The sequence below is a fragment of the Nyctibius grandis genome, chromosome 9 (assembly GCF_013368605.1).
Source record: "Nyctibius grandis isolate bNycGra1 chromosome 9, bNycGra1.pri, whole genome shotgun sequence".
NCBI classification, from domain to species: Eukaryota; Metazoa; Chordata; class Aves; order Nyctibiiformes; family Nyctibiidae; genus Nyctibius; species Nyctibius grandis.
This window is the reverse complement of record NC_090666.1, coordinates 42,815,589-42,832,064: the sequence shown is the minus strand read 5'-3', so window position 1 is coordinate 42,832,064 and position 16,476 is coordinate 42,815,589.

Here is a 16,476-nt window from a genome sequence, read left to right as displayed (position 1 = left end):
TATAACAGATGTGAGAAACACCACATGGGAGGTGATGGGTTTTTGCTTTGGAGGACTGTTCTTTAGGCGAAAGACTGAAATTTAAGGGGAATAAATCTTATGCAATGGCTTGGAAATTCTATAAATGCCTTTAAATTAGTATTTGTTGGTCACAATGGGCACTGAAGTGCATTAGCTGGAATTTGACTTTCTGGCTGTGCAGCTGGTGTGGTGTTGGCATTGATGAGAAACAAGAGCTTGAAGTGCTCTTTGGCTGATGAAATCTGCCTCGGAGAGATGCAGGAGGAGCATGGGGCTGTCTCTGGTGGCACAGCCTGGGGGGTTTGGTTGGGACAGGGGGCTCCTGTGGCAATTATCATCATGTGCCTTCCGCTCCTTTCTGAAAATGAATTGAACCTGTTGTGTTGAGTCTGGCGTGAAAACCTGTCCTGACTTGCCAGGCTTGGAATTAAGAAGTTCTCACACTCAGAAGCAAATCTGTAAGCCAAAAAGATCTATAACCATGAAGACTGACAGCCATAAAGGTTGTATATTCAAAACTTGCAAGTTCATAAATATTTACACATTTGCATGATCACTACTGGCAGCAGTTTGCCTTTGCTAGCTTCGAAGAGGCTAAAGCAGCTCAGCTACGGGGATGTGAGTAGATTAGCATGGCTGTGAGTGAGGAAAATTGCTCTGGCTCTTCATCTCATCTTTTTCTTGTTAGTCTGGGCTTGCTTTTGCTTTGCTTTATGGGGAATTATGTTGCCTGAGCAGCCTGAGGCAGGTGGACACATTTAGGGATGATGCCCATGGCTATGCTGAGCCCCTGGCAGGGAGGTGGTTAATCTATTTATTACCTAAAAACATTTTTTTTTTTGTAAAGGGTAAAGAACTAGCCTTCTAATAGTGACAACTATTTGAGTGTCTAGGCTCATCCTTCTGTGTACCTACACATCTGTAGGTGTTGAAAATGGGTATTCCACCTGCAGTGCACGTTTCCAGACGTGTAGATCTGCTCACCTATACCTACATGTCTCGTGGTATTTTCACAGAATCAATCAGGTTGGAAGAGCCCTCTGGGATCATCGAGTCCAACCATTGCCCTGACACCACCATGGCAACTAGACCAGGGCGCTAAGTGCCATGGCCAGGCTTTTCTTAAACCCCTCCAGAGATGGTGACTCCACCACCTCCCTGGGCAGCCCCTTCCAATGGCTAATGACCCTTGCTGAGAAGAAATGCTTCCTAATGGCCAACCTCAACCTCCCCTGGCGAAGCTTGAAGCTGTGTCCTCTTGTCCTAACACTAGTTGCCTGGGAGAAGAGGCCGGCTCCCACTGTGCTACAACCTCCCTTCAGGTAGTTGTAGACTGCACTAAGGTCACCTCTGAGCCTCCTCTTCTCCAGGCTAAACACCCCCAGCTCCCTCAGCCGTTCCTCGGAGGTCAGACCCTCCAGACCCTTCACCAGCTCGGTCGCCTTCCTCTGGACTCGCTCCAACACCTCAACATCTTTCTTGAAGTGCGGGGCCCAGAACAGGACCCTTTTTTCTTTCCTGGGTTAGGTGTCTGGCATTGGATAAGAACAGGCTGGATGCTATAACTAACAGAAAGGGAGAGGCTGGTATTTTAATAAAGGGGCTTTCCAGTGCCCCACCTGAGCAAGGTGGAGGCTTTGCTGTGTATGGTGCTCCCCCAAAGCACTGCCGACCTTCAGTCATCATCCAGCGGTGTGCAGGTTCTGGAAAACCTTTCAGTGTGTAGGAGGAAACCCACATCTTGTTGAAATTTGCATTATGTCATTTTACATGTGGTTATGTCTTGTGCTTAGTGATGCAACGTAACCCAGCGTAACCCCACTTGACTTTACGCAACAGGAGAGTCTCTTGTGCCACTCACTGTGGAAGGAGACGTTTGGGGCTCAGAAATGGATCTTTAATGGGGGATTTTGCAGTACGTACTGCTATGCTTTATTTAAAAAAAAACCAAAAACAAACAAAAAAAAACACACACAAAAAAAAAACCAAAGCATTTTGACTTGGCATGATTTTTTATTTATATACAGGATTCTTCAAGCTTTTCTTTTATTGATATTCACTGTGCAGAACAAAGTGAGTAACTTATTTTTTCTGCTTTATACTCATATCTGATTTCTGTCTGGCGACAGAAAATGGGGTCAAATTATCTAATGTAAGTGTGCTATTACCATTAACAAACGTTACAGAAAAAATATCAAATAATTATAATAAGACAGTCTTTTCATATTCTTTTTGTCTTGTAATTTTTGAGTGTCTGATGCCATTACAGTGTCCGATACCACTACAATGCCTGGTGATAACAGCGAGCGTAGGCAGTTGGGAGGGAAAGCGCACACAATAACCTCGCATTTCCCCTCCTCGCTGCAGGCCTTGCCCCCCCCAGCCCTTCCCCTCCTCGCTGCAGGCCTTGCCCCCCCAGACCCTTCCCCTCCTCACTGCAGGCTTTGCCCCCCCCAGCCCTTCCCCTCCTCTCTGCAGGCTCTCCTGCGACCTTTAAGCACGAAAGGTTGCGGGCCCTCGGTGGGAAGCAGGCCTGTGCTGCACCCGGGCTCGGTGGTGGCTGCGAGCACCAGAGACACCTATAAATAAATAAATTAAAAATTAGAATAGCTTCTGATTATAAGGGACAACTCCATGTGAATCTTAATTACTGTAATTGGTTCTCAGTTACTATGGTGATTGGTGGGCGCTCCAGAGATGCCTTTGATGGGGGATAGATGTTTACTCGCACACGAATCGTCACTGTTAGAGCGCAGCAGCCCCATCAGAAAATCAACATTTACCTGTGACTTGTACCTAGTGCTGGGAGATACACTGCGTGTTGACAACCGCCATAAACAAGCAAACATCCAAGCTGCTATTTATTGTTCTGGGTAGAAACTCTGCGTTGGCTGGGTCGGTGCAACCAGCCCCTCTCGAAGGGTGGCCAGAGCTCGGGCCTGCACGCACCGTGCTTCCAGGGTGGTACTGCTTATCGACTGCCATCAGCATGAGCAACATCTCTAGACGAGATATTTTATTTTGTTTTGCTTTAGGGGCTACCCCTAATCCCCGCTCCTGAAATAAGGAATTATTAAGGGAAGGCTCCTGGTCCGTGGGCTCAGCTCTGCAGAGGGTGCAGCCTCGGCCCTCATCTTGCCACCGGCCTCAGGGTTTATTTTTGGAGGAAGCAGCTCAGGTACTCTTGGTGGCAGATGTGGGGGAAATCTTCAGGCATTTAAAGCTTTCTACACTAAAACAACAGTTTTGGGCTGCGTGGGGAAGTTACTGAGCAGCAGAACTTAAAACCTTAGTTTTTGTGAGGATTTCTGTGTATGATCCCTCAGTTCCATTCCTCTAAGGCAGAGGGTGAACCCACGATATTATTTTTAAGCACAACAAAGTTTCTGATGAAAAGCAAACAATGCCAGAGCAGTACTTCTACAGTTACAGTTAAAATAATTCCCTACACTGCCCAACAGCAGATAAGGCCATATGTGTTTATTTCTCTGCAGCCCGTGACAAATCTTGAAGTAAAAATAAACATCTTCAAGGTGTCTGACCAGACCTTGTATAACCTGAGCTAAACTGCGATTAGCAAAGTGAAACACACAATGATGCTGCACCTCTGAACGTGGCAATGAAAACTTTGATTCACAGCATTTAACAGAGCCAGCAGCCTGCAGGAACTGCAGCTGGTTTCACTTGCAATAGCAGAGCTGATTAATTTGTGCTATGGCCATGAAAAGCCATAAATAAATAGCGCACAGGATTTCTTCCCTGTCCAACGGCCTCCTTGATTTCCACAATTAAAGGTGCTGATTTGGGGGCTGTTAGCCTGGCCCCTGGACCAGCCTGGATCAAACCTTCCCCTCATCATTGGGGTTTCGAGCCCTGAGAACCGCTCCCCCCACTCCCTTTTTTTTTTTTATTTTCCCCCTGAATCTCAGCAAAGCTCTGGCGAGTCGGGGAGGCATGAGGCACGTGCCCCAGATAATAATAGCCACAGCGACTGTAATTTCTTTACAAATAAGGCCCAAAGTTTGGCAGAGGCACCGGGAGGGTTGGTTAGAGCAGCGCTGGCAGCTCACACAGCGTTGCTCGGAGCCTGCTGCTGTTTGCACAGCGATTGGGGTTTGTTATCATTTCATGAGCCTTCGCTGGCCGCACGTCGGGTTTGGGATCGTACAACAGACTGCACGAAGCACCAGCCTGAGCAGTCTCACTCCCAAAGAGGATTTCTGTTTTTCTTTTTCCTCGAGCTCTTAAGACTGAAATTAAAGAGTAGGGTGTGGGAGCAAAAGATCAGGATGAGTTTAAAGACAAGCAGTAGGTATAATTTTTTTCTGCAGGGAGAATGACAGTGGTGGTAGAGAAAAGGAAAAAGTTCTAACTGGGGCTTATGGTATACCCAGGGGTTTAAATCCTTTAAAACAGAATGCAAAAATCACAACTGTACAAGTTCATTGCTGGATCACAAGTTTTTATGTAAATAAAAATAAAATCAGGTACGGATAGCAGTGAGTTAGGGCAAGCGAAGCACGTTTTTATTGCTCGTAGATAAATCTGGGTGAAGAAGTGATGTGCCTGTTGCTGGTGTCAGGCAACCGCCTTGTCTCTGGTTTTGTTTGCAAACCATACGGAGGAAGCCTGGCAATTCAAAACCTTGGGGTTTTCTGTGAATCTTGCACTGGGTATTAAAAATAAAGATTAGAAGAAGGAATTTAGTAATGCATTTCATTTTGGAAGCTGCTTCACCTTGCTGAGCTCTGCAGGGATCTTCCGAGTCGTGTTTGGGCTGGCACAAACCGTGCTAAAAATCCACCACAATAAGGACCTTTATTTCTTCTAGAAACTGCAATTATTAGGAAAGTGACAGTCGTCTTTTTCTTTCTTTTGCTTTCTAATAGTGCTGATAAATCTTAGCTTTTAGTGTTTTCCTTCCCAGACCTGACACAGCTCCAGCAATCCCTCCTGAAGCTGGGCTGGATCCGCTCCCCGGGGCAGGCACTTGGGTGCTGGTGAAGGAGCCGAGTTCACCCGTGTAGACCGTGTTTGCCTTCACGGGAGGAGCCTTCGCAAGAAATAGTGCTCGCTCTCTCCAACACACGCTTCATCATTTAAAAGTTTATTCCAAAGGCTTAGCTCTGTAATGTCCCCCTCCCCGCAGCACCCCCGGCCCCCGTCACGCTCCTGCTTTGACAGCTGAAGTATCGATGCAGAGCATCTGCTGGGAGACGGGGGAACGGCTCGTGCAGCCCGTGCTGCGGGAGCTAACGGCACAAATCACAAACTGCAACACGGAAGACATGAAGTAGGGGGGGGGGAGCAATCCCAAATAAATCAGCAGCCTGAGGAAAGCCACGAGATGGGGACCGTGGCTGCGCTGCTCCGGGGGTGTCAGAACAACTTGCTTTCAAAAACCCTGCGAGCGCGAGGGCTGCGGTTCGGAGGGATTTGCAATTATTGTCAGTATCTCCGCCACCTGTGCGTGTTTCTATACATCCCAGGCGTGTGTGTACACATATTTGTGTGTTTGCCATATGTACCTAGCGCAGAAGGAGGCATTGCTGGGGATATTGCTGAAATTCTGCTTTTAACCAGACGTCGAATTAGGGAGATGTTCATCCACAATTGAAAATGAATTGTGAAGTCGTTCAGATTTAATTGTGACTTTTGTTTTGTTTTCTTGAATGAAATAATTGAACTTAGTCCCTGATTATTATTATAGGGCAGAAAAAGCATCATTATATAGGCAGCACCAGAAAACACAGCTGCTATTACGTGTTTAAGACACTCAAGGAAAAGGGTTCTCAGAGTTACTGAACTGGTCTTGTTGCTCTTTTAAAAGGACTCATTTTAATTTTTTTTTTTAAATAGAAATGCCAGTTAATTTGATTTATAATATGGGGCGTTAATGGAACAGAAGCATAAAAATGCCCTGCTCTGAGTGCACGCAGTGTGTGCTGTTGTACTGCGTCCTCTCCTCTTTAATTAGTGTAGAACTGCCGGACAATTGTAAGCACTAACAACCTCCACTAAAAATCAAATGCACTTTGCCCTGCATAGCATTAACATCTAAATAAAAGTTTTTATTTAAGATGGTCACTGATACACGGAAAGAAAAGAATCATCTGCTTTTTTTTTTTTCCCCCCCTTAGTTTTATTTTATTTCCAGAACGACGACTGCCAGAATATAGCAAGCAATGTTTTAAGGGGAAAAAATCCTGGCTGTAAATGTGCACAATATTCCACATTATATACATGTCATTTCTGAGCACTGTTGGAACGAGGCAGTGTCAAATCTGTGTGACAGATTGAGGTGAAAGCCGGGAAGAGAGAGCCTGTGAAGAAACAGCCCTGAGTGAGTCAGGCACCCTATAGAATTTATCCTGCAGGCTATAAGTAACCGGTTTCATCACAGAAAAGGAGGAGTGGAAGAGGGATAATTGTCTACTAATTTAGGTCCAGGCGGCGCGCCGGTCTAACAATGCCACCTAGTGCTGCCGGACCCTGGGGCTCCCCCAAAAAGGGCAGTGTCCGTGCCTGGGCTGGCCCTGGCTGTGCTTCTATGAGCTGGAAAAAAAAAAACACCGAAAACTTTTCAAAGAGCTGGTTTTTGGGATGAGGTTCCCACTGTGAAGCAGCATATATTAACAGTTTTTGTGGAAAGGGTCTGCCTTTTGGGGTCAGCAGGTCCCCTGAGCAGCTTTCTCCAAGTAGGATCTCAAAAGAAGGCAAAACAATGGTTTAAGTGTAATTTGTGTGGATGCTCTTACTTCTCCCGGTGTGTGCAGTACCTGCACGTGAGCACAACTGATGCCTGTCAGGAGATTTATTTGGGACTGGAAGGGAGGAATTCCCAGCAGGAATAAGGAAAAGAAGGCCAGCAGCCCTAACTGCCGAGGAGCCTGGGAGCTGCATAGTGATGTGCAACTTCCTTTTGTTTATATTTTTAATTGTTTTTAAAAATTGCTTAAATTTTCTGATTTCCTCACGCTTATTTTTTCTTTGCTCCCACTCACTAGCAAAAATTTTATGATAAAACATCCAGGCTTCATAGACCTGGAAAGCAACTCCTGTGTGACCTCGCTTGGGAGATGAAGGTGCTGGCCCCTCCAGCGAGGACGGGTGGTGACACCCACCCCTTCACACTCCTTTGGGGGTCAGCTCATCCTTGAGGAGCACCAAGAGGAGGGTGTCCAAAATGAACCTGGGTGCAGATGGGCACCCAGAGCTGCCAGGGACAGCACTGGAGGCATCAGTGCATCTTGTGTGTCATTCAGGAGGATAAAAAAACCCCAACATTATCTTTGTTAAAGCATGATGGTGTCCTCATCCCAAATTCTGGACAGTTTGGGCAAAAGCAGGCAGCCACTGGTTGCATTGATGAATTCTGGGCTTTGCCTGGGGTTGGTGCAGTGGATGGAGGAGCAGGAGCGAGCGGGGCACAGCCGCAGGCCAGGGACTTTTCCATTGTCGTTTTCTAAATGATTTTTTTAAATAATAACAACCTATAACTAAGGCTGCTGAGTCACAGAGATGTCGTGTAGCCTCTCGTGTAACACAGCCAGGAATAAGGCTCTCTTGGTCTCACAGGAGGCACAAGCACCTCCTTATGCTGGGTCAGATTTTGGGAACTGAGCTGTGGCTGGGCTGAGCTTCCAGTGCGTGGGCTTGGTTGAAAACCCTAACTTTCATTGATTTTTTTTTTTTTTTTTTTAAAATTTTATTATTTGAAAGGAATTTTGATATTGATATATGTTGAAAATTTGAACAAATAGCATTGGGGTTTGTGGTGTGTTTTTTTCTTTTTGTGGCATGGAGTTTTTGTGTTTTTTGATTTCATCCAGATGGCATTTTTCTGTTGGAAAAATGTTCCATTTAAAAAAAAAAAAATAATTAAATCCTGATTAGGCCTATAAATACTAACAGTTCACAAGCTCCATCCAAATTCCTGCCGCTCGTGAGCATCCCCACGCTGCCGATGAGCTCTTCCAGTGAATATTGTGCAAATCATCTTTACAGAAGGGATGTGAACGTGTCGAAGCCTTCTCCAGCGCGTTCTTCTGCGAAGCGGCACCAGCTGAGTGCGTGGCAGTGTTATTTAAAAGAATATTCTTGGAAGGAATAAATCATGGGCTCTATTAATCCATCCCGAGGTCAGGGCGAGGACGCAGCCAGAGCGGTGTTTGTGGGGGCTACGGCGACTTGTTTTAGCTGTCTTGGAAGAGCTGGAAAGAGCCGAGAGTTTATATTACTATTATTTATTATTTTATTAAGAACTCCAGAGGTACTGCTTCCTCAGAGAGGTGGATGGATAAAATGATGCTTAGAAGTGCCCTTAGATTAATTAATGTAGCTATAACAACTTTATTACAGAAACAGCAAGTGAAAGGCTGATATGTACCATTGCTTATCACGGAACACTTAAGCTACAGCTGTAATTGTTTATGTGAGCATCAATCTTTCCTACAGGTTTGGACTTGGTTCAATTCTGCAGCTGTTTTGCAAACCAGAACCTTTACCTCCCTGGGATTTTTTTTTTATTCCTACTATTAACTAACCTGGAGAAGGCTGACAAAGGCTAACAGGTCTTCCCTCTTGCCAAATGCAATTCAGCAGCCTGTGGATCATGAGTGTGTAGCCAGGTAGGTGCAAGTCTGTCCCCTAATGAACCCCAGACGAGCGATGTTTATTCATCCGCTGTGTTTAGCACAAACCAGTCGCCGTCCTTCAAGCCAACCGTCAGCAGGCTGGATCCAGGGTGTGATTTCCTAGAAAATATTTAATCATTTGCAAGAAAAAAAAAACTTGTTTAAGCTTGACGTTCAAGTGGATGAACTTGAATAGATGAAGAGAGCAAAGACACATTAAACACAGTGCTGGGAGTGCAGGCACCAGGCCAGTAAAAACACCATTGTATACGGTGGATATTTCCACTGGGAGGACACGGGTCCTTACCATACCCAGTCAAAACTGTGGCTGAGGTGGGCTGAGCACTCGCTAGCAACTCGGCAGAAAACCAGAAGCGGATAGACACGATAATATGTAATAAGTTTGATCTAAAACCATTTTATTGATAAATTAATATTTATGATCGATGAGCGGCACTTGCGCTTCTTCTTTGTCAGTTCTCACCGCGCCGCCGCCACGTGTCATTATTAATTTACTGATATCTGCATATTTTTAGAGCCTTAGTTTTTCTCCCCGTCGCACGCTATTTGTATTGGAGATCACCTGATGGATGGGCCCGTCTGGTGTCACGGGTTAGCAGGGTGGCACCGTGCTGTTGTCACCGGCCGCAGCCTGCGGCTCTGGGGAGTTCTGTGTGCACAACCTCACAGAGTCTGATCTTTAATTACTTTGTGAGCTGAGTGATTACCAGCGCTGGGCTCACACCCACAACATCCTTCAGAGTTAGGGTGGGTGCTGGTGAGCGTCGCTGTGGGGATGGGTGCGGAGTAGGCAGCTTCTCCCACGTAGCGCTGCTGTTATCCCAGGGCGCTTGCTGGTCTGCGTAGCCACCTCCTTGTCACCTTGAGCATGCTTCCCGGCCTCCTTTGCTTCCCCCTGTCCTGGCTCATCCACCAGAACCTTCACATTTGGCATTACCTCCATGACCTCTCCATCCCACCCTTCCTGGCCAGACCTCCTCCCCCAGCAGTGTCCAGTAGGAAACTTCATGGGCCAGCTCTTTGGGGGTTTTCATTAGGTGCTGGCTGCTTTTTTTCCCCCACTACATTTTCATCTCTGGTTTAACCACTTCTCAGGGTACTTCAGTGACTGTGTTTGTAGGCTTATGGCCAACCATGTGCCCTGTGGCTCTGGGTCCCAGAGGCTCGTCCTCAGCTTGGTGCCCTCCTCCCTGATGAGGGACCAGGGCGTGAGGCTGGTGGGATCTGCCTGCGCATTGCCCAGGACAGGGACAGTCTCTTGTCAAGCAGCTCACAGGCTTCGAAGAAAAAGTGTTATTTAACTTTTCCTAGCACCCAGCGCTTTTGCCCTATAATGATATTTCTTCATTGCCTCCATTTATTTTCATAAAAACAATCCTGAAGGACAGCTGAGGGAGGGAGGGATGGAAGAGGGGGGGCTGTGCCTCTCAGCTCCCCCCGGCCCCATTCCTGGTGCTGCAGCCCCATCTAACGCCGGGCCCGCACACCGCGGGGGAAGCAGCGGGGACCGGCTCCGCTGCGGGGATGCGGGATGCGGTGGGTCCCAGCGCATCCCTGGATGGCTTTCCCCACCCCTGCACCCGCAGCCAGCTCATCACCCGCTTCTGGCTGACCACAAATCGCTGTCATTAGTCTGCTTCTCCCTCTTTTTGTTGTTTTTTTCTTTCTTTTCCGAGTTTCGGCCGTTTTCTGACACACCAAGCTGCGGGAAAGCTGCGCTGTGCCGCACACTCGGGGGTAGGCACAGGAACGACCTGCTGGGCTTTTTTATCCCCCTAATGTCACAGATCACGGCAACTTTTACATTCAGATCTGTCTTATGCAAAACTCTTTTGGGTGCTGCTACTATGCAGTTTAACCCCCTCCAGTCCTGGCATTTTCCACCGCTCCACGGGTCTTGCTCTGAAGATCTGTTGCTCGTTGGAATAAACATGTGAACAATCTTCTGCGTAAGACGCTGTGAAACTTTCTATACATTAAATAATGTAATTCAGTTTAAATATCAGTTCATTATCTGTTGCTTGGTAATATCTTTATCACTGGCAACTGATGGGAGCTGATTACAATGAGTTGCAGCTCACTCTTATTAATTGCAGTTGATTAACGTAGTTTAATATTACAGATACCCTTTCTCTGCTGGTAGATTTTGCTGGTTTTCAGAGGCTCTCAATCCGAGGTATGTGGGGAAATATCTCCCTCTAGTGCTCGATGATCCCAGCGGGCTCTTCCAACCTCATTGATTCTGTGGTTTACAAACACCCTGCGATGAAAACTGGGGGTGCTGTGCAGCTTGAGCATGACACTGCTTACAAACTTGTGGTACATTCATTAAAAATGTTCTAATATATGTCGGAGTAAAAAAAGGGGAAGGGGATGATTATGGGTTGTAGAGTGTCTCCTGCCGTCAATTTCCAAAGTTATTTCACATACAGTATGAACATGCTTGCTATGTCAGCACTCTAAGTGAAGTGTCTCAAATGTGCATTTAATTTGGATTTAATAACACCATTTTTCCTTACGAAAACTCAGTCAATTATTGAAAGCATTTCTTGAGGTTTAGCAATTATTTAAGAGGTGCATTTACAGTAAAGTAATTAACTCAAATGGCACGTTCATGGAAATAGTATATTTAAAACAAATTTAAATATTTGTTAGCAGAAGAAAATATTTTAGACTACTGCAATTTGATAATCTTCGCATTCATTGTCTCTCAAACTTTTTAGTATCATTTAGCAACTTGATGGAGAATTTTCAAGAGCCTTGGGGAAAAAGGCTCTTGGGGATATAATAACAATAAGTGCTTTTAAATGCGATACAAGTAATACAGAATTAGGAAAAAAAAGATGTGACTGACTGCAACTATAAGCAGCCATCCCTGGCTTCTTTCTCAACCATTTATTTTCTTATAGAAAAACAATAATTTAAATGAGAAAAGATGAAGAAAAAAAAGGAGAAAAATCTTGACAATGTGTTTTACAGCTGTTTGGATACTGGTGAACAGTTGATGACCTTGTTTCTCAATGGTCATTGTCTTTTTTATCTTCTTTTTGCCATTTGCCCCTTGCAGAAGGGAAGGCCCAGGTCAGGCAGAATAGTTGGTATATTTTCCTCGAATCCCTGTGTCGTGCTGGTTCCTGAAGGAGAGGGAAGGCAGGAGGGGACGTTGGCTGCAATAAAGCAGGCATGAAATGACCTGTTAAGGAGATTAAAATAAACCCACTTCAGCACAATGGGTGTAGTTACATCATTACGTTTATTGGGCTTTACATTTATTATTAACATAGGTATTTCTCGTTACTGCCTGCAGATCTAAATTAATTTCTTTCTTTTATCCTTTTAATTCTGGCATGCCCTTTCTTATGGTGTCTTCTGCTAATTTAAAACAAGGAAACTCTTGCTGACAGAATGAATCACACAGAATCAACCAGGTGGGAAGAGACCTCTGGGATCATCAAGTCCAACCATTGCCCTGACACCACCATGGCAACTAGACCAGGGCACTAAGTGCCATGGCCAGGCTTTTCTTAAACCCCTCCAGAGATGGGGACTCCACCACCTCCCTGGGCAGCCCCTTCCAATGGCTAATGACCCTTGCTGAGAAGAAATGCTTCCTAATGTCCAACCTGAACCTCCCCTGGTGAAGCTTGAGGCTGTGTCCTCTTGTCCTATCGCTGGTTGCCTGGGAGAAGAGCCCGACTCTTCACTTCACTTCACCTCCATCAGCACGGGGAGGGATGCTGAGTTCCCAGTTTAACTTTTAAGGCAATGACCAAACTGCAGCTGAAACCACCATGGTCAGCAGTGGGGCTGGCTGCAGAATTCAGGTGTGCACATGGGACAAGCAGAGGGGGAAACTCAACATTGCCTTAAGAAGGAGGACTGGGATGTTGCAGATGGTGGGAGTTGGCTTTAAAGCATGAGGTGTCTGTGAAAACTGGTTCTCAGGAGCCTCAAGATAAAGCAGACCCAGCACGAGGGCCCACAGGAGGCTGCCTGTTAGAAAGTGCAAAGGGGTTTAAATATATACATAAATATATATATACACCTGAGGGTATATGGTGATTCTGAAGGGGAAGGATGTTAATAAGGTGTTATTTTCTTCACTCTTCATTTCTAATAGCCATAACACGGTGTTACAGGATAGCTGATGAACACACATGAGCTGTCCTTACGCTATCCCGTGCACTGAAGGGTTACGCTGAGTCAACCAGCGGGATCAGCACGTGGCCTACCATCCTGGTTCGGCTGTCCATACTTTTCCCTGCACTTGTTTTATAGAAAGAATTGTATTTTGGGGGTTGTTACTGTTAGGAAGCTCATTAATTTGTTCAAATGTGCAGTGACTAATTGCAGAAGCAGCACAAGCAGAGTCCAGATGAGTCCTTACCTTGTTTGAGGGTTCATTGGAAACCACTGAATTCTTCATCCAAGGGTGGGCAATTGCACTTAGGACAAGAGGACACAGCCTCAGGCTTCGCCAGGGAAGGGTCAGGTTGGACATTAGGAAGCATTTCTTCTCAGCAAGGGTCATTAGCCATTGGAAGGGGCTGCCCAGGGAGGTGGTGGAGTCACCATCTCTGGAGGGCTTTAAGAATCAATGCTTGTTTGCAATGTAGACTTTAAGACTGTGTTTTTCCGAATCTTGTGTCTCACAGCAGAAGTGTGTATGAATTTGCCTGGGATGAGTTGCACACAAATTCCCACCTGGAGCTGGACAGTGTGGTCCCTCACCTGCTGATGGGGACAGAGACTCCAGGGTGTCCCCCCATCGCAGCCCACAAAGGGGAGCTCTAATCACAACGATAAATCCTGAGCTTGGAAAGGGATTTATTTTTTTTTATTAGTGTTCTTTGTGGAAATCTTCCATATATTTTAATTTATAACGTAATCTTTAGAGGACTGTCCAAACTATGGATATGTTTGTAGAGCTAATTTTTCAGGAAATTTTGGGTTGTTGTTTTCTGTTTGTTTTGTGTTGTTTTCCCCTCTCTTTTGGCACAGGATGTAAAGGCTGTGCTGTTTTGGAGTTTTAAACTTTATCTGGAAAATAAAGTGGCAAATTATGTGGCTGCTTCTGATCAGGTTGGAAGAGCCCTCTGGGATCATCGAGTCCAACCATTGCCCTGACACCACCATGGCAACTAGACCAGGGCACTAAGTGCCATGGCCAGGCTTTTCTTAAACCCCTCCAGAGATGGTGACTCCACCACCTCCCTGGGCAGCCCCTTCCAATGCCTAATGACCCTTGCTGAGAAGAAATGCTTCCTCATGTCCAACCTGAACCTCCCCTGGTGAAGCTTGAGGCTGTGTCCTCTTGTCCTAGCGCTGGTTGCCTGGGAGAAGAGGCCGACTCCCACTGCGCTACAACCTCCCTTCAGGTAGTTGTAGACTGCACTAAGGTCACCTCTGAGCCTCCTCTTCTCCAGGCTAAACACCCCCAGCTCCCTCAGATGTTCCTCGTAGGTCAGACCCTCCAGCCCCTTCACCAGCTTGGTCGCTCTCCTCTGGACTCTCTCCAACACCTCAACATCTTTCTTGAAGTGTGGGGCTCAGTAGACTCTTGAAGAGTTGGCTCAGTACAACCCCTTCACCCTTTCTGCGTAAATTAGGATTAGCAGGGCATGTCCAGAGCACACCATTTCGGAGCTTCCCCCAGGCTGGCCTTCAGCAGCACGTCCTTGTGGGGTGACTTCTGGCTGCTCACAAAGCTGGCACAGCCCCAAGCACCCGTGTACCTAACTGGGTGTAAAAACTAATTGGGTGGCCCCAAAGCAAAAACCAGCAAATATTGAGTCACCCCGTGTTATGCTGCAGTCAGTAGTGGAGCCTGGTCTGCAGTCCTTCCACCTGGTTTCAGGCTCCATGGCAGCCCAGGGCTGCCTGCACATGTTCTTGTATACAGATATATTGATAAAGATAAAGGAAAGGATATTAAGGGTCCAGAATAAACCAGAGTAGATTAAGAAAGGCCGTGCTAAAGTTATTGTGCAGCCTCTCGTGCTTACAGGGCTTGGCACCGCCTGTGGTTACACGCTCTCGTATTATCTTTCTGCCTGTCCTGTGAGCTGGTGTTCGCTGGTCGGCACAAAGTGCTGCGGAGATAAGTGGCCAGGTCCTTCTGTCAGCGCTTGGCCAGTGCTGGGTGATCTCTGGTGGCCTTTGAGTTACTGGGTGAAGGGGACGGGGAGGAAGAAAATAACCCATTTCTTGTGGGAACCTGCCTGGCTTGTGCGACCCTGCCAGAGGGTCCGGGGTAGGCGCAGATCGCACCAAGGCACCTTAAAATTTCCATTTTAAATTTGAAGGTGGCTGTTCTCTTCGGTCTGGAGTGCTTCATCATCAGTCAGCAAAAAGGGAACAGTACAGCAGGAGCAGCTGAGCCTGTCTCCCCATCCCCGGAGCACCACGTCGCCGGGCGAAGGGAAAGCAGTGCGGGCAAAAACCATCATCCTGAACTACAAATTTTCCACTGGAAGTGCTTTGTGTCTAAGGGTCTGGTTTGGCTCTGGGGTACTTGAATTATGCCATGTTAAAGATGGATTTTTATTTCATTAACTTTGATGGGAATTGCACCAGGCTCTGCAGAAGCCCGAGCTGCCCTCTTGCATCTTCTGCATTCTCTGGTACCTCCCTTGTCATTCAGCCTTATCTAAACTGCTGAAGAGCAGTTCTCAAAATTACTTGCAGGGCATCACATGCTGCCTTACGGGCTATTTCTGTCCCTGTTATCTGTGTACAAGCAGTTTTCTGCTCCGTAGCCGGGGTGGCAGCAGATGGGTGGCAGGCAGCCCCGAGGCCACCGCAGACCCAGCTGGGGACAGGGGCTGGGGAGCTCAAGGTGAAGCCCAGGATGGTCCCCAGAGGCCTGGGGTGGGACCAGCCAGCACCACAGCAGGGCTACAAAAGGAGATTTTGTGTCTGAGTGGCCATTTCTCCTACCCAGGATCTTGTCCAAGTCCTGTTATGGGAACAGCCACGTGAGAGCAGGGAACCTCAGTCATGGCTTCACTGTCCCTAATTCTTTGTGACCTTACAAGTGACTTTTGCAAAGCAATTTTATGGTGAACAGCATCTTTCCTGGTGAATAGCATCTGTCCTGTCCTGTCCTGAAGTTGTGCCTCCACAGACGGCTCCTCCTGGCAGAGGGGCTGCTCTGGGGACCCTCAGGGCACGGTGCTGGGGGGACGGTGCGGTCCCCCTCGCCCACCCCACTGCACACATCATCCCCTTCACCCCAGCAATGTCAGGCTTCCCCTTAGACAGCTAGTCCTGTCTCAGAGGTGATATTAAGGTTGCTCTGTTTGTTGAAAACTACTTTAATAGAAAGTGTTCACCTAAAGTAAGGAAAAAACCCCGGGGAGCGGTTGCCCAGTTGATTGTATAACTCCATCCAAACTTGCCTGCCCAAGGGTGCATCCCCATCCTGCAGCAATTCAGAGCAATTCATGATGGAAAAATGTCAGGAATCGGCTTCCCAAAGATATTTGCAGTGCTTTGGGACGTGGAGGCGGGGACAAGCCAACAGAGCGAGGCCCCAAAAATCAGCAGGAGTTGGGATTCAAGTCCATTCTGCAGTCTTATAATTTGCCAAACATAGTTTTTCTGTAGTAATTTTGATGAATTTCGTTTGACTGTGATGAAGATAACATTTCAAATGTGCTATATATAAACTTTTAATTTTTTTTCAGTTACTAACCAGAGCAGTGGTTTCACAGGGGGCTGGTGGGAGGATGCTGGAGCTTTTGGACCCGAACCATGAACTCCCCTTCAGTGCCTGTGTAAGTAGCTCCTGGCTGCG